Here is a 21,985-nt window from a genome sequence, read left to right as displayed (position 1 = left end):
TTTCATCAGTTTTAGAAACTACAAATTACCGAAGCTAAAGGTATTATAATTCAGATGCATTCCCATCTATTTGTGGGTGAAAGATGTACATGATTCATGTTTTATGTTAAGTGAGTGACTAAAATATGTTTCTAAAACATTGTCACATGTTTCAGGGTACTTCAGTAATTACCATTAGAAAAAACGGCCACCAAAATCCCCCCATGGTAAGTGCATGTCACTTGTGAAGTAAATGCTGCAAAAGGAGACACACGCTCTTTATGTTAACGTCAAGAGCTAAACATCCTTTAAGTTCAACATAAATAAACAACTTGATAGGTCCTGCTCTTTGCTCAGGTTCTCTTGACTCTTCATGGGAGTATCACAGAAAATTCACAGTATTGTCATGTTAGACTATATCCATTGCAGGTCAAAACTCATGCTTGTGCATTAGGTGTATTTTTTACATTAGGCAGCTTCTTAATCAGCCTGTCCTATTTAGATTGTATACTTCATTACATCTGACCTTCTTATAACTACTGTGTGAGCAGTAAGATTCTAATAAGAAATACTGCCTTAAAAAAATACCATGCCAAGAAAGGTGACCTTTAGTGGGTAGTCACTTTATAGGATATTTCAAACAATTACATTTTTTATGAACTAAGGTGAATAAAGCACAACTCAAAATTGTCTAAAAAGAAAAAAAAAAAAAAAACCTCTTAGGGGTAATAGTGAAACTCAAAAGTCCCTACCAATTTAAAACTTTCCCTTGCCTGCTTCAAGCGCACTTGAGGCTGAGAAACGCACAATGAGGAGGATCATTTAGCTTTAGGATTCTTTGAGTGTTTGTTCTACCTCCTTCCCACCCTTTGGACACTGTTTTGGGCACCCCTGGGGATAAAACACCCGATGATCAGCAGTGAGAGGCAACAGGCACAAAACATTTAAGCTGAAAGGGGCAGCTGGTGGCTTTCAAGGTGTCCCTGGGGCATGATGAAAAATTGCAGCCAACCCTATTTCACTGGCATTCCCATGGGGTCTTTGGAGATCCCCTATGGCTGCTGGCTCACCTGACAGCTTAGGGGGACAAGTAATTTATTTTCCGGGTCTCTGCTTGTGACTCCCACTCAGTCCCCAGGCTCTAGTCTCCCCACAGGTTGCCTGTTTGGAGGGGTGCTCCTCTCAAAACGACCTGATCCAGCTGCCTTCCCAGGTAGGACGCCCAAGGCATTCTTGCTCTGCCACACTGTGAAGGCACAGGCTTTTCCTGAGCAACCACTTCTCCTCCCGCCACTGCTGCCAGGCAGAGCCACAGGCTCCTGGCCTTAGGTTCCCCGGCAGAAGGCCGTGAGAGTTCCAATGACCCTCAAATGTCAAGGCAACAAGTTCAAGTTCTCTGAATGTGGTGTTCTCTAAGCTCTTCTCATTAGCTTAAAATGAATTGGAAACCAACACCACACCCTGTTTGGAGGAACACAATACCTTTCTGCGAGAAAATCCTCTTGGGAGGCTCTTCTACCTCTCAATGACCCTTTACCCTCTCTTTTATAGTCTAGAAGTGGGTGACGGGCTGATGCCGGAAAGACCATTTCACAACCTCTTCCCTGGCTGTCTGTAGGCGGTCCACTACCTTGCTTTGGAATGAGGGAGTACTTGGCATCTACTATTTTTGTCCTTCAAACTTGGGCCCTCTGCTGAGGTTTCAAGACAAAAAGAAGAGTTGATTTTAACACGTTGTTATACTTTGTTTTCAATTCTTAGATGACATCTTTTCTAACACTGTCCACATAGGAAGTTTTTTTCTTTTTTTTTTTTCTTTTTTTTTTGGTTCATTTTATTATTACTCAACAGCCAAAAGTTCTCTGAACAATTGCTCTTTTTTTTTTTTTTTTTTTTTTTTTTTTTTTTTTTAATGTAGTAAGAGTTTCAAGTGACTGGGGAGAGAAAAGCAGCACTGTGCTCCGTGGATGACTGGCAAGGAGATGTACCTCCACTTCAGGACTTCAGAGTCTAAGAGGAAAGGATCTTCCCTTAAATACAGAAAATGAGTATTTCTTACATCTCTCTGCTTATCTCTATCCCCACTGCCCACTTTAGCTTTAGACCCCATTCTCTCTTGCCCATGTGGGGATAATCTCTCCAATTAGTGATCTGAGTGGCAACGTATATCCCTTCTTCTGCTGGCACCAAACTATTTCTCTAATATGACTATATTTGTTTCCTAGGGCTGCAGAAACAAATGATCACAAAGATGGTGACTCTAAACCATAGAATTGCATTGTCTCATGGTCCTGGAGCCCAGAAGCCAAAATCAAGGTGTCCTTAGGTTTGGTTTGTTCCCCCAGAGGCTCTGAGGGAAAAAAAACCACCCCATGCTTCTCTCCTACCTGCTACTGGCTTTGGCAATTTTTGGTTTTGGTGACTGGTAGAAACATAATTCCGACCTCTGTCTTCTTCACATGGCCTTCTCTGTGCAACTCGGTCCCAAATCTCCTTCTCCTTGCCCTTGTAAGGACACTGGTCATTGGATTTGGACCCACTATCTAAGTCCAAAACTATATCATTTCAAGATCCTTCACTAAATTAGGTGTGCAAAGACCCTATTTCCAAATAAGGGCACATTCACAGCTATACGGGTTAGGACTTGGATGTATCTTTGGGGTGGAGGAGGAGCACCATTCAGCCACCATCCCAAAGGGCTTCTCCTGTACAGCCTCCTCCAACCTCCAAACCATAAGACTGAGAATGCTTCTGGAAGACTGGGATATACCCTGGCAGACTATTTATCTTGCACAGACTAGGTGACTGAGAATGGAGAGCAGAGAACACGGAGTAAAGAAACCTCAATCCTGGAAGGAGGAGCATGAGACAGCATGTGGAGGCAGACTCAAGTGAGAGCCAACAGCCACTAGCAGGCAACTCCTCCCAAGTAGGCAATCTATGTAGGCTGAGCCTCATTCATGCTCTGGAAACCCTGCCAGGACAAATACAGATACACACACAGACATGCACACACAGTGCACACACAAACTTTCCACACATACACAAAACCCACTGTATAATGACCTTGGATTGGAGGTAGGGCTCTGGCACACTTACAGTATGATAGTGACAAGAAGACAAAGCCTGGCTCCTTGGCTAAAGTGAAATTTGCACCCTGTGTGCCTTAATAACACAAAGCCTACCTTTCCCTGATCTCCTAGCTATGCCATTCATTCCACACAGTGTCCAATGGGGATTTTTCTAAAAAGTCAAATCTGACCTCAATGTCACTCTGGTTTAAATCTGTCAGGGACTTCTTAGAGCCTTCAGAATATAATCCTGTCAAGTTCTAACTACACAGACTACTCACAGTTTTCCTGAATAGACTCCACTTGCCACCACACTCCTGCACACGGTGCTTCTTCAGCTGGGGGTTTGCTTCCATTTTCTTCACTCCTAACCCACCCAGAACCTATATCTACTCATCATGAGAGCTTTTACCTTTAGGTGTAGAGGGAGGTGGGCAATTTGGATGAGTGGCACAGTATGCCCAGACTGACCATCATCATGCAAGTTGGTCCATGGTCTGGGCGTCATGGTGTGCATACTGCCCGGCCAGATCGCCCCTGTCCTGGGAAGCTCTCCCTACACCAAAGGCTGGTTTCCTTGCAGCTGCCATGTGCACATTGCTACCAGCCCTCATTACAACTCCATGAGACGGTGGCCACTTGAGAGCAGTCATCTGGATCTATTTGTTATTGTGTTCATGATGCCTGAGACAAAGTCAGCATTTCTTATGGTTAGGTACCTGGAAAGTGAGCAATAACCTCCCAGCTGCTTCCTCATTCTCCACCAAGTAACAGTGGTGCCTACAACCCCTGTTGGACAGCACTAGGGAGAATTGGAAATGGTCCCTGTGCCCTCAGCTCCTTGGACTCTAGCAGCAGAGGGTGCGTCAGCATATCGATCTTCTATGGCCTATGATCCAGCCTCAGACACCATCATCTACACCCACAACTCCAGGTGATAGTGTCCCATAAGATAACTACAATGTGCTTTTTTTTTTTTTTAAGTCATAGAGATACTAATTGTTTGTTATAGAAAATTAGTAAAACACAGAAAAACCAGAAAGACCACTTATGACCCTGTTTAAAATTTTGGTGTATTTATCTCCAGATTTGGAAAGGTAATTCTATTTTTGTTTGCTTAGGTTTGCTGCTTTCAAGAGGATTGTAAGACAGATGATGTTATATTTATCATTTCACATCTGGCATTTCACATGCCAACTTGAATATAAGTTGTTGGTTTATATTGAACTTTTTTGTTATCTCAAGGCTTCACTACCTTTTTTACTTCCTGGTCCCTTCCCAAGGGAAAAAGCTGATGAAAAAAAAAGTTCAGGTCATATTTATGTTCCAGTATTTCCTGCTCAACCAGAAATTCAAGTAACAGAAATCTCTGTAGTCTCTCTCATTCTCTAATTCCTCTTGTATTAAACCCATTTCTTAATGCAGGTCTGAAGATTAAAAGAGATCATCTCCTGCAGATTCCCATACATTCCTTGAAGATGGCCAGCACTCAAGTCAGGAAAGCTTCCTTTCCTCCTCTATAACCAGGTCAGTCCCAGGGAAGGCAGAGATCAGCAAATGACCAAGAGACCTCTGAAGAGAGCTAAATGGAGTCTCTCATGTCAGGCAGGAGCCTGCAGCAAGCAATGAAGCAAGCAGTTAAGGAATCGCAGCTAGGAGGTATCGCTGGGCCCAGCATCAGCTGACAGCCCAGAACTGATAAGGAGCCGAACCAGAGGAGGTCTGTGAGGGCCTGAGATGCATTAAATCCCTTTAAAAAGGAGAGGATTTGGGCAGCAAACTGTCAGACTCTTTAGGCCTGACCCCTCTATGTCTGACCACTTTTTTAAAAGCCAACTAGTGCCGAAGGCTCTGCCCAAGGTTTCTCCGAACAGAACCGAGATCCTTCCCTGCTTGAACAGGAGCAGCAGTAAGTGCCCAGAGCTGACCCGGCCCAGACAGCAGCCGGATCTCAGCTGCCCGCCCAGAGGCCGACTTCTTGTTGGGTTCATTAACTTCTGCACCCTCTTTGATCCTGTTTGTTGTGTGGCTTGTCTTCCGTCCTGCTCTGTGTGCGGTGTAAGAAGCCAAGTTTAACCACATGGGGAAATGGCCTTAAGTTTGGAATCCTGAGCCTGCTTTATAATTGTGATTTAACTTTGCTTAATGATTGAAAAAGCTGACTTTGTGGAAAGACACAGCTTCCATAGCGCTTCCATGTGCGCTTCCATAGCATGCTCATGACAGCCTCCAAGACCTCCTACATCACCTTCTCACTCGTTGGGTCAAAATTTTGCTCAGAGCTCCCTGGCTTCGCAGAGTGACAGAACCAGAGCCACTTCTCTGACATCCAAACTGGATTTCTCCTCTAACCTGGTATTTAAATTGAATGAAAATGAATTTATCAGATATTCACAGTTGAGAGCTTTATAAGGAAATTCTTCATAAGCATCTATTCTATTATCCCAAGTTATTTTGCACTTATCCAACATTTTTTTTGGGGGTGGCAGCAATCAGGGAACAAGTGGGGTAGAGCATAATATAATCCCAGAATAAATTGCTTCTGCCTCTCTCTCTCTTTTTATCTGTCTTCCCCTACCCCCTTTCTTTCATGGGCTCTGCTAATTGTATTTCCACTGGTGATAAGAAATTATGCAGTGGTCCCATCTGTGCCAGCTAAGGCAGACTGGCTCCAGGGAATCCCGGGTTCAAAGGGCAAAGGGCAATTCTTGACCCAATCATTCTTGATCCAATCATTCTGGCCTATTCCAGGCCCTGTGCCTGCTTCCTCCTTATGCATTTATGGACAAGGCAAACAGCAATCAGCATATCCTCACCTATCAGCATGCCCTCCCGGAAGTGGTCAGGAATTCAGGATAGGAATAGAAAGGCAGCTATTGTGCCACTATTGTGCCTCCTGGGCAAGCCCAGGTCACCTGAGACTTGTTCCTGGTAGCCTGTGGCTGACTATTACTGTTCCAGAGAAGGGCACAAGGAAAGCCTTCCCTGCTGCCTGAGCCTAGGCTCCCCTCACGCTTTGGGAGTCCAGACCCTAGAGAGGAACTGGCCCTGGAAGAAGGCCATGCTGGGAGGTATAGCAATGGGGTGGAGTCACCACATCTCTCAGACTTGTTTTTACCATGAAAATGAAGATTCTCCTTGGACTCTTTTACCTTGGCTCTTGTAGTTTTGTGAAACAAATGGCTATCTTAAGAAGAGGGGGTTGATAGATAGCCAGAGGTGTTCTGGAGGTAGCAGTCAGGAGTGCAGGGCAGCTTCAGGACCACCCTGCCCATCCTGACCATCCTAGGAGTGCCACTTCCCTCTCCATGGTGGCTCCAGGCTCTCTCTCTCCTTCTAGCTTTGTTGGCTTCCACCTTGCTTTTCTGCTCCCACATAATTCCTGCTTGCACATGACTTTCGGTTCTTTGGCCCTGATTCCAGCTCTTCACAACATTTGACTGTGAACTCCACTGTCTGTTGGTTAGTTCTATGTGTCTCTTTATTCATCCTCCCAAGGCAAGAACAGCAATTGAACCAGTGTGTGGGTGTTGGATTGTGTCCCTCAAAAGAATATACTCAGGTCCCAACCCTGGTACCTGTGAATGTGACCTTATTTGGAAATAGGATCTTTGCAGATGTAATCAAGTTAAAAGAGACCATAATGGTTAGAGTGGGCCCTGAATCTAATATGACTGGTGTCCTTAAAAGAAGAGGTCATGTTTGGACACAGGAAAAAAGATGCACGGAGAGAACGCCATGTGACAACAGAGGCAGGGACCCAAGTGATATATCTGAGAGCCAAGGAACAAGGACTTTTGGCAACTACCCAAAACTCAAGAGGCAAGGAAGGAATCTTCCCTAGAGCCTTTAGAGCTTGATTTCAGACATCTAGCCTCAGAACAGTAAAAGATAAATTTCTGTTATTTTAACCCATCCAGTTTGTGGTTAAGTTGTTAAAGTAGCCCTAGGAAACTAATACATGCAGCCTATGTTTTGGTACCAGGTCAACTTCAGAATGTGACCATCTCAGATGGTCTTTGCCCAGTCAGCCATGGCCCAAAGAGTCAGGGTAATATCATCCAGCTGTGGCCACACAGGCAGCAAAGCTGTAGGTAGAGCAGAATCCTGTAGAAGGAGGCATGAGCATGCATAGGTGTTTGCTGGTGTGCCCTCTCTAGTACCAGGTAGGTGGCTTTTAAATTAAATTTCCTTTCTAAAGGCACACACTGCCCAGGATTGCAATCATCTCTGGCTATAGTCCAACACAAGGAATATTTTTGTTATTGTCTTTGTTTACCAAAGCAGTATTTTAAATATAAATTATTTTCCCATCTGCAATTCCCAAGGGTTAGTTTCTTCAGCCAGAAGGTATATCGATTACTGTCCAGACCTGTTCTTGTTCCCCAGTGGGCCCAGTGGCAGTGCCACCCTCACTGGCCAGCATTGAGGCAGAACAGTTCTAGGCTAACCTTGAAGGCATTTTTAGTTGGCACGGCCAGAGGTAGTTACCGTCTTAAGGAGAACTAAGGATCTAACCCAGATGACTGAATAGCGCCAAGTCTTGTCAAGATAAAAGAAGGAAGCATTCATTGTCCATGGCCTAAGGGCTTGAAAGCTTGATGGACCCAGGTGACAAGAATGAGAAAGAAAGCAATTTAAAACCAAGACCATGAATGATGAGCATATGCAGGATTTTCTCTTTCCTGCCTAAACAGCATTGTGTGTGCTTCCAGGGTGAATGTGGTATCTTAGCACAGAGCTGACAGTCTAAGACTCTCTATTCCTGAAATTTGCCTTTTTTGTCTGAAACTAACTTTTGTTTTAATGAGTAAGCCATTTTGACATCCTAGCACTCTGTATCTATGGTGATAGCCCTAAATGTTTGTTCAAAAAACTGATTCCTGGGACTCCTGGGTGGCTCAGTGGTTGTGTGTCTGCGTTTGGCTCAGGGCATGATCCTAGAGTTCTGGGATCGAGTCTCACGTCGGGTTCCCTGAGAAGAACCTGCTTCTCCCTCTCTCTATGTCTCTGCCTTCTCTCTGTGTCTCTCATGAATAAATAAAATCTTAAAAAAAAAAAAAAACTGATTCTTAGGAACAATATCAGACACTGTAAGTCACTGATAGGTTGACTAGAGCTTAGCTTTGCCATTTATCTAGGTATAATCTGCTTTCTTATGTGCTATATATAACTTGTTTTCATGAATGTGAAAGTTATACTTTACTGTAGACATTTACGATAGAAACTTGTTTTAAAAAATGTTGAGGGTCTGATGTCAGGAGTGGTTTAGAAATGGTTTTCCAATCAGATCTCTGCTTACTCTGTTTCTGTTAGTGCTTCTCTCTTTCCACTCCCTAAACTCTAGCTTTGCTCAAACCCTAGCACTGTCACCCCTCCAGGGAAGCCTTGTTTTCACTAGTCCTAGTTCCTCTGTTAAAACAATTCTTAGTAAAATCTGTCAACTTACATGAATATCTTACACTGCCTTTGCATGCCTCTTAGGAAGAAACTTGGGAAAGATCCCCACATGGGGTTGGAGATACCTTGATCCCGCTTTCAGCCATGCTTCCTGTTCTTGGGGAAGTGAATGGCATTAGCAGACTCTGATTATTGTCTCTAGTTCTTAGGCAAGGTACAACAAGATCAATGTACCACCTCTTAGACCTCGTAGACATAACTGCATTTCTGCAATAGAGAGGAGATGTCATGCTGCAAATTTTTATTGAGAGTTCCTCTTTGCTTAGGAATAGTCCTTGCTTGCTTTTAATGTGTTCCCTTTTAAAATAAAGGAAAAACTGTCTATACAATGCCTTATATAAGGCAAGAGATTTCTATTATTGTGGACCTGGTGAAGGTAATAAGAGAGTTACAGCACTTTTACCCCAACCTTTCCCTCAGTCACTCGTTTACCCCCACAAAGGCATGGCTGTGGCTGGTGGACAGCTGGGGCACTTGGGGTTGTGAAAATCCACTGGCCTTGAGCCACTTGTATGAGCCCACATTTAGCCTCCCACCCATCAGTGATCTGACTGTGATTCTGCCTCCAAGGTACAGACCTGAGAGTGGGTGGTGGTGGCAGGTGTTCTTTTCCTGTACGTGTTCTACCAGTGCACCCAGTTCGACCAGCATGTTTTCTGTCACTGTCCTCTCCATAGGTTTCACATCATGTGCCAGTCAGCTCTAAGGATGGCTACAACTGTCTCCTCGGAGGGCTTCTGAGATTATTGCCCCACCTTGCCAATGAGTCCTCCTGATCAAGATCTTTTCTTGTCTTCCATTAATGTGGTGACACCATGCTCTTCTCGGTTGAACAGATAAGTGAAGGGCATTCTTTGTGTGAATGGGACTGCCCTTCCAGCTTTGCCCACAGATCCTTCTCCTATCCTTGTTGGTGGTAATTTATGGAAAGAAATGATGGGGATCCCTGGGTGGCGCAGCGGTTTAGAGCCTGCCTTTGGCCCAGGGCGCGATCCTGGAGACCCGGGATCAAATCCCACGTCGGGCTCCCGGTGCATGGAGCCTGCTTCTCCCTCTGCCTGTGTCTCTGCCTCTCTCTCTCTCTCTCTGTGTGACTATCATAAATAAATAAAAATTTAAAAAAAAAAAAAAAAAAAGGAAAGAAATGATGAAGTCAACACTGAAAAGATCATATTCTAGAAATGTGGTGATGTAGCCTAAAAAGTTCAAGAGAAGACATTATTGGAAGACGTTTTCGACATTTATGCTATGAAATTCCAAACGATACGTTTAACATGACCAGAAAATGAGTAATCACTCACAATTTCCCTCGTACTCTGCCTGAGACTTATATTTGTGGTCATCAACAAAGCATGGTAACAACCTTTGAGAGAGTCATTGGAAAACAGTATTCATGGGCAGCTTGATGGATGTTGCTACATCATGAGTAATGATGCAAACATCATTAAATCATTGGTATCAGGGAATTGTAAAGGTCAGAACAGCTATATTGTTTCAATACTGAGAGGTTCTGAAGAGCCATAGCATCGTAAGAAATTGGCCAGGAATGGTGCATTTGACAGTAAAGAGCACAAAAGAATGATTCCTGGATCTAGACAGGTAGATATATTACAAAGAATCTTCATGTGCAATGATTGGATAACAAATGGATAAAACTTCTTTACCATTATTCTAAGTCTTCACTGATACATTAATAATGATACCTTACATGGACCCATGAATTTTGTAAGACATTTTTCATTGCTTATGTAGAACAGAGACCTTACAGAAAATGTTTCCCTAGGCCTCCCACAGCTTACCTTAACCCTATCTTCACTTAACCTTGGAAGAAAGAGGTGACATGATTTCTTGCAAGAATAATTCTTTGGTCTGTAACCTTGATTTCTTAGTCATTTTCAACTTTTTTGTATGCTCAGTCTCTCCCTCTCCGATTGCTTCTTTTCCTCTACTCTTTATTTACACAATTGAGTTTTTCTTTTCTAATGTAATCCTCTCTGACTTTTCTATCCCTGGGAGCCACCATACCAATGCACTTTGTTTTCCTCATCACCCTTATTGAAAGGATAATTCATCACCCTACTGAAAGCCTCTCCACACTCCTGCATTAATTGCTTGTGGCCTTGGTTCTACTCATGTTGTGGTCCCCTTTTCTCCTTTTCACTCATTAGGCTCTGTTCGTGTGTTTGTGTGTTTTTGATTTGTTCATAAGTAAGTTCAGTATTGACCCCTCTTATGAACTTCAGATTTGCACTTCCACCTGCTCATGAGACAGCTCTTCCCTGAACTCTTCATGGTCATTCAAACTGGACAAACTTAAAACCAAATCTACCATTAAGCCCATATCTTATTTCTCCCATTTTCTACTGTCACCCAAAATGCTATTGCTGGCTTTCCTGTTTTGATAGTGGTTAGAGATATTATTTTTTCTTCCTCCCTGTTCCTGAGTTCCTGAATCCTCCCTCTCTGAAACATCATTAACATTTGTTTTAGTATTCATTCCCTCTGGTTTGGGAGAATGCAAATGTTTTCTAACCAGTATTTTCATTCCTAGTCATTTTTTCTTCTTTTGCTCCATTCTTCACCAAGATAATTGGTCAATATTTTGACCATACATTAATAATTGTTTCCTCTTGCTTCATTAGAAATAATTGGGATGTAGAAAAAGTTTCTGTTGAATTCTGAGACATGTCTCAAAGAAGATTCATTGAAAAGGGGAAAATAAAAACCTTCTATATTCTCCTCTATAGTTCAAAATTAACATGGAGGGTTGGAATTGAAGGAATTCAGGAAATTAGGTCAGATGGAGAAACAGACAAATGAAAATAGGAGGGAAAAGATAGGTAAGTAAGAGATTAATCCAGGAGTCCACAAGATATGTCTAAGAAGAGAAAGGAGGGATCCCTGGGTGGCACAGCAGTTTGGCGCCTGCCTTTGGCCCAGGGCGCGATCCTGGAGACCCGGGATCGAATCCCACATCAGGCTCCCAGTGCATGGAGCCTGCTTCTCCCTCTGTCTGTGTCTCTGCCTCTCTCTCTCTCTCTGTGACTATCATGAATAAATTAAAAAAAAAAAAAAATAAGAAGAGAAAGGAGACCCAGAGACAGAGAATAACACTTAAATGAGGAGGTGCAAATCCCCACTGGAGGTAAGGAAGATAAGGAGTAAGTAAGGAAGATAAGGAGATAAGTAAGGAGATAAGATGGGGAGGCAGGAAACAGCTGGATAGAATCTTCTGTTAAGGCCAACAAGTTCAGTATCACAAACTACGCTGCACTAGCACAGATGCCAGAGAACTGTGTTAGTAAATGTATACAGTGTGCTACCATCACAATTGAGTTTTAGAATATTTCCATCACCCTAAAAATTTTCCTCATGCTCATGTGCAATCAGTCCCATTCTCACACCCATCTGCTTTCTATCTATCATTTTGCCTTCTGTAGAAATTTCAGGTAAATGGAATCATGTACAATTCATGTTTGGCTTCTTTTACTTATCATAATGTTTTTGAGGTTCATCCATATAGCCACAAGTATGAGCAGTCTGTTGTTGTGTTTTGTTTTTTACTGCTGAGTGGTATTCCATGCATGGATATACCACAGTTTGTTCATTTATTCTCCAGACACTGGGACATTTGATTGCTTCCAGTTTAGGGCTATTATGAATAATATCATTATCAACATTCATGTACAAGTCTTTGTGTAGACATGTGTTTTCATCTCCCTTTGGTCAATGACTGGGAATGGAACTGCAGAGTCAAATGGTATGTCTTTAACTTTTTAAGAAACTGTAAGACTGGGATCCCTGGGTGGCGCAGCAGTTTGGCGCCTGCCTTTGGCCCAGGGCGCGATCCTGGAGACCCGGGATCGAATCCCACATCAGGCTCCCGGTGCATGGAGCCTGCTTCTCCCTCTGCCTATGTCTCTGCCTCTCTCTCTCTCTCTCTCTGTGACTATCATAAATAAATAAAAATTAAAAAAAAAAAATTAAAAAAAAAAAAAAAGAAACTGTAAGACTATTTTCCAAAATATCTATACCAATTTACATTCTAACCAGTTCCAATTTCTCCACATCCTCACTGACACTTGATACTGAAAGTTCTTTTTACTCTGGCAAATCTAATGGGTATGAAGTGGTATCTTTTGATTTTAATTTGTATTACTTAATGACTAATGATATTGAGATATTCTCATGTGTTTATTATCCATATGTATATTTCTTTGGTGAAATGGCTTTTCCCATATTTTGCTAGTTTTAAAAATTAGATGACTTTCTTATAATAGAACTAAAAAATTCTTTATACTAGAAGCAAGCTCTTAATTAGACATATGATTTATAAATAGATCTCCCAGTCTTGGTTATCATTTCATTCTCTTAATGGTATCCTATAAAAACTAAGTTTTCCACTTTAATAGAATTCATTTGATCAGTTTTTTCTTTTATGGACCATGTTTTTAATATCTTAGAAATCTAAAAAATCTTTGTCTATCCCAAGATCATGTAGGTTTTTTTCCCCTGTTATCTTCCAGGAGTTGGCTCACTCTAGCTCTTACATTTAGGTCTATAATTCATAGTGAGTTAATTTTGGTGTATAGTGTGTGGTAAAGGTCTCAGGTTCGGATCTTTCTTGATTTTGTTTGGGTTTTTTGCATGTGTATATCCCATCATGAGAGCTAAAGATATTATCTTCTCAACATAGAGTTGCCTTGGTACCTTTGTCAATTATTAATTTACCATAAATGTGTGGGTTTATATCTGAACTCTCTACCATGTTCCCTTAATGTTCCCTTAATCTTTTTTTTTTTTTTTTTCATAATAGTCACACAGAGAGAGAGAGAGAGGCAGAGACACAGGCAGAGGGAGAAGCAGGCTCCATGCACCAGGAGCCTGATGTGGGATTCGATCCCGGGTCACCAGGATCACACCCTGGGCCAAAGGCAGGCGCCAAACCACTGCGCCACCCAGGGATCCCAATGTTCCCTTAATCTACATGCCCATATTTCTGCCAATACCACACTGCCTCGATTATTGTAACTTTGCATTGAGTTTGAAATTTGTTCCTTTTACAAAAATTATTTTGGCTCTCCTAGGTCCTTTACAATTTCCACACACAATTTAAAATCTGTTTGTCAATTTATCAAAAAAGGAAAGAAAGAAAAGAAAAAACTTGCTGGGATTTTGATTGGGATTGTTGAACACATAGATTAGTTTGAGGAGAATTGCAATCCTCATAATATAGAGTCTTCTATCCCATGAGCATGGTGTATCTTCCCATTTATATAGATCTTTTAAAGTTTTTCCACAATGTTATGTTGTTTTTATTAGATACGTCTTGCACTTTTTTGTTAGATTTATTCTTAGAGATTTTATTCTTTTTGATGCCATCATGAATGTATTTATTTCCTTAATTTCATTTTCAGATTGTTGATCTGATTTCTAGTAAATAGAAATACAATTGTTTTTGTACACTAATCTTGTGGTTATGACATTGCTAAGCTCACTTAATAGATCTAATAGGTTTTATGGGTTCCTTGTGGTTTTCTACACAAAAGATTATGTCATCTGCAAATATCTACAATTTGCCTCTTTTTTCCAAACTATATGTTTTTACATTCCAATATATATGGTCTTTAGATTATTTCTCTTGCCTTGTTGCCATATATATGGATATACATAGAGAGAATATATCTAGATAGGAGATATATAGGTATAGATAGATGATTTGTTATGAAGAACTTCTTTAAATGCTTATGGAAGCTAAAAAGTCCTACGATCTGCCATCTGCAAGCTGGATACCCAGGAAAGTCAGGAATGTAATTCCTGGGTCCAAAGGCCTGAGAATCAGAACAGATGATGTAAACCCCAGCTCCAGGGCAGGAGAAGAACCATGTCTCAGCTTAAGCAGGTAGTCAGGAAGTGAATGAATACTCACTTCCTCCACTTTTGTTCTATTCAGGCCCTCAACAGATTAGATAATGCCCACCCACCTTGGGTGGTGTGGTGCACACAATATACTCTATTGTGTCCACTACTTCAAATGCTAATCTCTTCTGGACAGACCCTTACAGACACACCCAAAATAATGTTTAATTTTGTTATCCTGTGACTCAGTCAAACTGGTATAAAATTAACTGCCACATGTGGTTGGAGTGGATGTCTTTGTTCTCCTAATCTTAGGGGGAAAAATTCAACCTTTCACATTATGAATGTTGTTAGCTGTAGGTTTTTATAGAAATCCATTATCAGTTGAGGAGGTTATTTTTTTATTCCTGGCGTGTTAAAAGTTTTTAATCATGAATGAATATTGGAATTTGTCAAGTGATTTTTGTTTCATTGTGACGATCTTTTTTTCTCATTTCTTCTGTTTATATAGTGTATTACATTAATTGATTTTTCAGTGTTAAACCAACCTTGCAAACTGGGATACACCTCCCTTGTTCATGGTATATAATTCTTTTTATATTTTCCTTTGTTTTTGCACCTGTGTTCATGAGCCTAGTTTTCTTTTCTTGCGATGCCTTTAACTTGGCTTTGATGTCAGCCTAATATTTACCTGATAAAATGAATTGAGAAGAACTCTACCCTCCTCTATTTTCTAGGAGTTTGTTGGTATTAGTATTATTTCCCTTTTAAATATCTAATAGAATTCACGAGTATAGCCATATGGGCTTAGGCTTTTCTTTGTGGAATAAATTTTTGCTAATTTAACTTTTGGAGGTTTTTTTGTTGTGTTTTGAGGCTCGTATGGGTCTGTCCAGATTTTGTTTCTTCTTGTGTCAGATTGGGTAATTTGTATCTTTCTGCAAAATTGTCTATCTCAAAGGACAGAGTTGAACTTCTAGAGACGATTTTATGTTGATGGTGGGGTCTAGCAGTAAGAGGGACATGCTGCTTACAGAAGATAAAATTATTACTCTTGGTAGAAGATAAAATTACTATTTTAACATTGGAGGAAGCTAAAGAGAGAGACAGCCAAGAGGAGAATACACCTTGTGGAGGGCCATAGGGTCTCACATTGTAGGAACAATACCCTGCATACAGTCTTAAGTTTACTTTTTAAATTTTCTTTTAAGTTCACTTTTTTTAAACAGTAATTCCTTAATGTTGTCCTCCATCCTCAGTAAATTTTTTGAAACCTTCATCCTGCTTTTAGCTGTATCTTAGAGAACTAACAAAGGGGCAAGAAGGAAAGTGATGAAGAAGAGGAGAAGGAGAAGTGGCAACCCATAGAAGCAGAAGCAGAACAGCAGAACCTACAAGATGTCAAGAGGTGATCTTGGTACAGGGTACAGCAGAAGTAACAAGCAACAGCCAGAATCTGTAGACCATGTAAGCTTTCCTTCTTTCTTTTTTTTTTTTTTTTTTAAGGTTTTATTTATTCATGAGAGACACACAGAGAGAGGTAGAGACACAGGCAGAGAGAGAAGCAGGCTTCCTGTGGTGAGCCTAATGCAGGATCCCAAGACCCCAGGATTGCACCTTGAGCCAAAGGCAGATGCTCAACCGCTGAGCTATCTAGGCATCCCCCACGTAAGCATTCTTCAATGATTTCCAAAAATTCTTTTAAGGAGGGAAACTTGGGAGAAAACAAAAAAGGAATAGGTTAGAGTATTTCCCAATAACAAATAAATCCAAAACTTTGTGTGGCTTAAGACCGCAGAGTTTATTTTTTACTCACACTACATTTTCACTGTGAATCAGCTGGAGAGGTCTAATTTAAGGCGCCCTCCCTCTGGGATCAAGGCTGGAAAAAAAAGTTCTAGAATCTAAAGGATGAAGATTCTATGTCTTTGAGTTATGGGTACCTAAAAGAAAAAGTGGCCCTAGTTGATAAAACCTCTGGCACATCAAGATGGGAAACACATTAGTTATACACCACCTTCCCAATAATCACTGTCTACATTTCCCAGGGCACCAGTGGAGTCAGGGTATTAGCCACTCCTTTTAAATTAAAAGCGATCAGATAAAATCACATCACATAAAAGTGTTCTCTTTCCCAAGGTTAATAACTGCATTTTTAAAGGACATATTAGCTATACCAGAGACATTGCTTATTACAAAGAAATAAATGGTTAACCAGCAGAATTTCAAATAGCAATGATGGTAGATAATTTTTTTCTTTGGGGTAAAGCATTTGAATTCCTTAGATTGTACAAAAAGATGATGCTATAACTTGCCTGCCTATTCATTAATAAGTTGTGTCCTGAGCCAAGAATGGTAGCTAGTCAGGCAAGCTGAAGAGAGAATGTAAAAGAAGCATTTAAACTCCATTAGCTGAGCATTTAGACAATCTACTCGTGTCTAATTATTTTACTATTAAATGCCTGTGCATCCAACCAAAGAGAAAGCCTCAAAGTAGATAGATGAGTGGATTAATTCACAGACCTCAGAAGTAAAGAAGGATTATTTAAAATGGGATGCATCTTAGCATACTGCTTAGAGCCTTGTTCACACTGAGACTGACATCTAATGCCTCCTGATAGGAAATCCCATACCAGCATACTGTACTTCCTAGGAAATGTGCTTGATGCCACATTGTGAAGGGCACCCTATAGGTCAGGGTGACTTAAGCATTGAGTGCACAGAGCACAAGATCAAGACTTGCTTGGAAATATTTTGGTGAATTGATTGTTATTTACTCCATATTTTCCTTTTTTCTTATCTTCTTCAGCTCCATCCCTGCTCCTAAGAGTCTCTTTAGTCATTGCCTTCAAAGGGACAGGAAGAAGTGTGAAAAGCAGGGGCCTGTGGAAGCCTAGGACTTCTTGGTTTTGTTTTCCAAGAAGATTTTATCAATTGAGGAAATTAGGGCTTGAGGAGCAAGGGCAAGGCCATCTGGGGAAAGAGAAATACCCAAAATACTCTTATGGTCTAGGAGCAGGCTGGAAGTAAAGGGAAGGGCCACACTTGAATTTATTGCCAGGTTGGTTTCATGAGGACTCAGAATGAAAAATAAATTAGTATAGTTTTAAAACAGAGATGAGATATCCCATAAACTTTGTGAACTGAGGTTCATGTCAATATACAGGTATATTCTCTAAATACAAATGGAAAGCTTGAGGCTTTAGGAATACAGTAGGTTTCTCACTACAAAAATTTTTCATAGAGGTAAGGAAAGAAAGGAGGTTACAAGCAGAGAATTGGTTTCAAGGCTACTGACCAGTCAACTAAAAGAGCAGTTTCATTTTAGGGTTTTTCCTGCCTTTGGAGTAGGGAGTGGCCCATGTGACTGGAAGAATGCAGGGGAGGGAAGCCCCTCTCCAGAACATTACCTACCCCATTCCTGACTGCAAAGTCAGTGAGGCCAACACTGGAAAGACAGGGGGCTAACATCCCAAGATTGCCTCTCAAGTGCCGAAAATACTTTCAGGTTTATACAGGGAAAATGTGCGACTAAGGTCAGTGAGTACATGCAGATGGGCAAATCCATTGCTGTCTTGGGGTCAATCACACAGGCTGAGGGCAGTCCTTATTGCTTGAGGGGATAGTTTCATTTCTCGTCAAGGGATGTTACACCTGTAGGGTGTTCCTCCTGAGCTGAGAGACAAGCTAGAAAGAATCCAACCAGAAAGTTTGGAGTTAAAATGGAGGCAGCAGTATCTTCGTTCAAGGCTGATGTGAAGGTGTGTGAGTGAGAAAGAGTTCAGGCCTTCCCTAGACCTCCCAGAGCCATGACTCTGTAGAGGAAGCCGCTGATGGGTCTCCTTAGAAAACTCAAATGATCATTTCCTGAAGAGCTGGCTCCGGGCATCTTCCCTATTTACAGAAACCAAGGCCAATCAGCAATAGAGAAAGAGGTGGCAACTATCAAGAGAAAGGGACAACCTTGCTCTGGGCAGAAACGTTCCTGCCTGCCTCCTTCTAGTCCCCAGGCAGGATATGTGAGACAGCAGATCACAGTCTCCTCTGTTCTCGGCCTCCACTCAGCCTGTGCTGGAAGGGGAGGGGCAGGTTCAACATGACATTGAGGTTTCATAGATCAAGATTTTCATTGCATAGGAGATTGGAATTTTATAAATGAACCTGACCAAAATATAAGAACTAGAATGAGATTGTTTTAATGGCTGAAAACTTGTGGAATTAGGTTGAGACATTGCTAAGTTAGCCTAACTATGAACAAGTAGGACAGCATACAAGGGAACGGGAAGGTGATCAAGACAGTACAGTTCACAGTAGCTTTTGGAAAAATAAAAATTATATTTTGTTTATACACCAGTGAGTTGAGCTTGCTCACTAAAAATAATTATGTTTATTAGCAATTTAATTACTTTTTTGTCCTTGGTGTATTTTTCTGTTGAGCTGTTCTCTTTCCTATTAAGTGTTTCTTATATACCAAGGAGATTCACATTTGATCATAGGATGGATAATTTTTTTTCCAGTTTGTTATTTGTGTTACATCTTTTAACAAGTTGGTTTTTCTTTTTTTCCCCAATAGTATTTTTTACATAATTAATTTGCCACTATTTTCCTTTGTAGATTCTGAGGTTTGTATCTTTCTAAGAAGAGTGTTCCTCATTCTAAAGTAATAGTAAAAACAAAAATCACTCATGATTTCTTCTAGTACTTTCTTCTTGGGTTTGTAAATGGCATCTAGAGAAATGTGAACTAGCCTTTAACTAGCCTTTAAGAGAGAGCACTAGTTATTGCTTTAACAGCAATGACTTTTTTTGTAACTTTTTCTTCTGGCACTTTTCCACTCATGCTTAGGTGTACCAATGATCTGCTCAGTGGCAGTCAGGCAGAGAGAGCAAATTCTCCCTTGCTTAGCCTTCTTTGTTCTATTCTGGCCTTCAGTGGAATGGACAAGGCCCACTCACACCAGGGAGGGAAATGTGCTGTATTTGGTCTATGATTTAAATGTAAATTACATCCTGAAACACCCTCACAGACACACCCAGAAAAATGTTTTACCAAATATCTGGGAGCCATGGCCGACTCAAGAGGACACATAAAATTAACCATCACACAAGAGGCAATTGTGTAGACCTAGCCAAAGATGATGTGATAGTATCTTGGACCAGGAATGTAGCACTGGATTTGGTGAGAGGTAGTCAGATTCCAGATGCACTTTGAAGGTGTGGCATTGGGGTGAGAAGGTGACACTGAGTTTTCAGCATGGGCATGTAAATAATGTTATTACAGAGGTAGAGAACACAGGGGGAGAAATAAGTTTTTGGGGCTGAATACAAAATTTGGCTTTGGACCTATTAGTATCAAGAGGCCTACTAGCATCTAAGTGGAATTTCAGGCCACCAGAAAGACAAGGCTAAAAGGTTGAGGTTAGGGCTAGAGATAAGAATTGGGGAGTCTTTGGCATATAAAGAGTATATAATCAGGAGCTGGACAAGACCTCCAGAGAGAAGACTAGATTGAGAAACCATCTAAGGCCTGAACTTTGAATCTCTCCAGTATCAGAGGTTGGAAGGGAAAAGGACCCAGCCAAGGACACTTAGAAGAAACACCCAGTGTCGGAGAAGGAAATCAGGATGTGACTTCCTGGAAGCCAAAGGAAAAACAGGGGCTTAACAAGGAGTGAGTCATCAAGTGTTTGAAAAGCTGCCAAGACATTAGGTAAAACAAAACCTGGAGATTTTCCACTGGATTTGGCATCTTCTTCTGTGTTTCCTCCTATGTGATAGAATCAGATTGAGTCCTGGTGACACCAAAAGCCAATCCTCCCAGCTCAGGGAGACTGCTGGTAAATTGCCTCTTAAAGATGATTTCCTCTTCCCTACTCACAGAACCCCAGTTTTATCCAAGTTGATAGCGTGTCTACCTCCTTTGAAGCTAGAAATAAACATATGGCACAGGATTAGTCAATTAATAGCAAACAGAAGACATGGAATGGAAATTTTTGAAAAGTCCTTTAAAGTGGACTAACTCAGCTGGCATGGTTTCAGGATTTCTTGTCCTTTAGTGCCCACTGTTCTTGGTCACTTTGCTTGGAAAAATGGAGAGGTGGACCAGACGAAGAGTGGAAGGCAGCAAAGCAAAGTGTATTGAGTGATAGCAAAAAGCTCCCAAAGAGGGAGGGAATCTGAGAGGTTGAGCTCCTAAATCTAGGGGTTTTACTGAGATTGTTGATGGGCTGCTTTAATCTGATTAACTCTCCCTGAGCCTGTCACCCAATCAGATTATTTTCTACATACTCATCTACCTATCAGGGAATTGTTCATGTGGGAAAGGGTGGAGGGCTCTTTCCAGAGTGGTGTAGAATAACAGGATGGGGTCTTTTTCCTCTTTTTTTAAGGGTAGTTTCCTCTTTGGGGACTGGGGAGGACTTGGCCCCTGCCCCTGCTGGCCTCTCTTCCAACTATCCTTCATTAACATGAGTTTGTTTCCCTTTGTTCCTCCCTTTCTTCCTACCTGAAGCATGGATATAATGGCTGGAGATATCTGGTAGCCATCCTGACAGCACAAGAACAGTGAACATACTCTAAAGAAGGTGGACAGAGAAGCTGGACAGAGCCCAGATTGCCCAATAACACTATGGGGCCTCCATGCCAGTCTTGGACAATTTACCTTTTGATTTTCTTCTTGTAGAAATATATAGATTTACTGTCTCACACTTATTTTCTATTCTTTGACAACTGAACTTAATCCTAAGTGATAGGCTAGTTATATTGCCCTCACCTTGGCTCTCCCTGAGGAAGCAGTTCTGTAATCCCACACGGTGGAAACAATGTGGAGCCAGAGGCCCAGGCAGTGGTTCTAGGATCATCTCTGCTAGTCTAATAGAGTGGTGAGCCTTTGGTCAAATCACTTGAGCAATCTCTAAACTTCACCTTCCTCATCTGTACAACGGGTGTGTTAGAAGAGCCAATCCCTGCCCTTCTTGTATGACTTTATGTTTTTTTCTTCAGAATTATCTGTTTCTTATCAGTGATCTGTTCTGGTTATGCTGCTAAAGGTAAATGCGGATACAGTACCTCTCCAGGACTTGGATTTGGTCAAGGCTGTGAGAGAGAATCCATGGGCTACAAACAAATAAAATAAAATAAACTCTTATAGAGCTCCAGCTATAAAAACAGAAAACTTCATGTTTTTTTAGTGGCTTGAAAACCAAGCCTGATAAAGCAAGAAAATTACGAGCTAAAGACTGCAGGCGTAAATGAAAACTAGGCTTGATGCATTTCAAGGGCTGGTTTGTATTACAAAGTGAAAAAAAACCTGCGTGAAAGGTCTGGCCAGTTAGCACAAGCGTGGGTTTCCGGAAGACTGCAGTAGTAAGTTCTAGAGGTGCTGGCAAAACCCCAGGGCCTCGGGCGTGGGCAGGTCCCCCGAGGTGGGCCTGAATGGGAACTGGCATCCTGCTCAAGACCCATGCTTTTTCAGGTCAGTGGGGCTGACTTTGGAACCCACGCAGACAGGAGAGAGAAAGGGAGCGGGCTGCGGGGCTGTGGTGAAGGAGAAATGAGAAGCCCAAGAGCAGGAGGGAAAGAGGGGTGACCTCTTGACCTCTTCTTTCTGTCCCTCCA

General features: G+C 41.5%; 1 long non-coding RNA gene across 10 annotated transcripts; it reads left to right on the top strand.

The window, feature by feature from the left end:
- The first annotated feature begins 1,390 nt into the window (after nt 1–1,390).
- LOC144288860 (uncharacterized) lies at nt 1,391–21,073 on the top strand. 10 transcript variants are annotated; one of them, XR_013356878.1, is made up of 8 exons: nt 1,391–1,628; nt 1,898–2,295; nt 2,781–2,870; nt 3,766–3,984; nt 4,476–4,577; nt 15,661–15,836; nt 19,917–20,205; nt 20,880–21,073. It is a non-coding gene; the product is annotated as an uncharacterized LOC144288860 (long non-coding RNA). The 10 variants fall into 10 exon arrangements; XR_013356875.1 differs by having other exon boundaries at nt 3,634–3,984; XR_013356880.1 differs by having other exon boundaries at nt 2,776–2,870; nt 3,819–3,984.
- The last annotated feature ends 912 nt before the right edge of the window (nt 21,074–21,985 follow it).

This window comes from Canis aureus, chromosome 18 (assembly GCF_053574225.1).
Source record: "Canis aureus isolate CA01 chromosome 18, VMU_Caureus_v.1.0, whole genome shotgun sequence".
Taxonomy (NCBI): Eukaryota; Metazoa; Chordata; class Mammalia; order Carnivora; family Canidae; genus Canis; species Canis aureus.
This window is presented reverse-complemented; position numbering and strand designations above follow the sequence as displayed.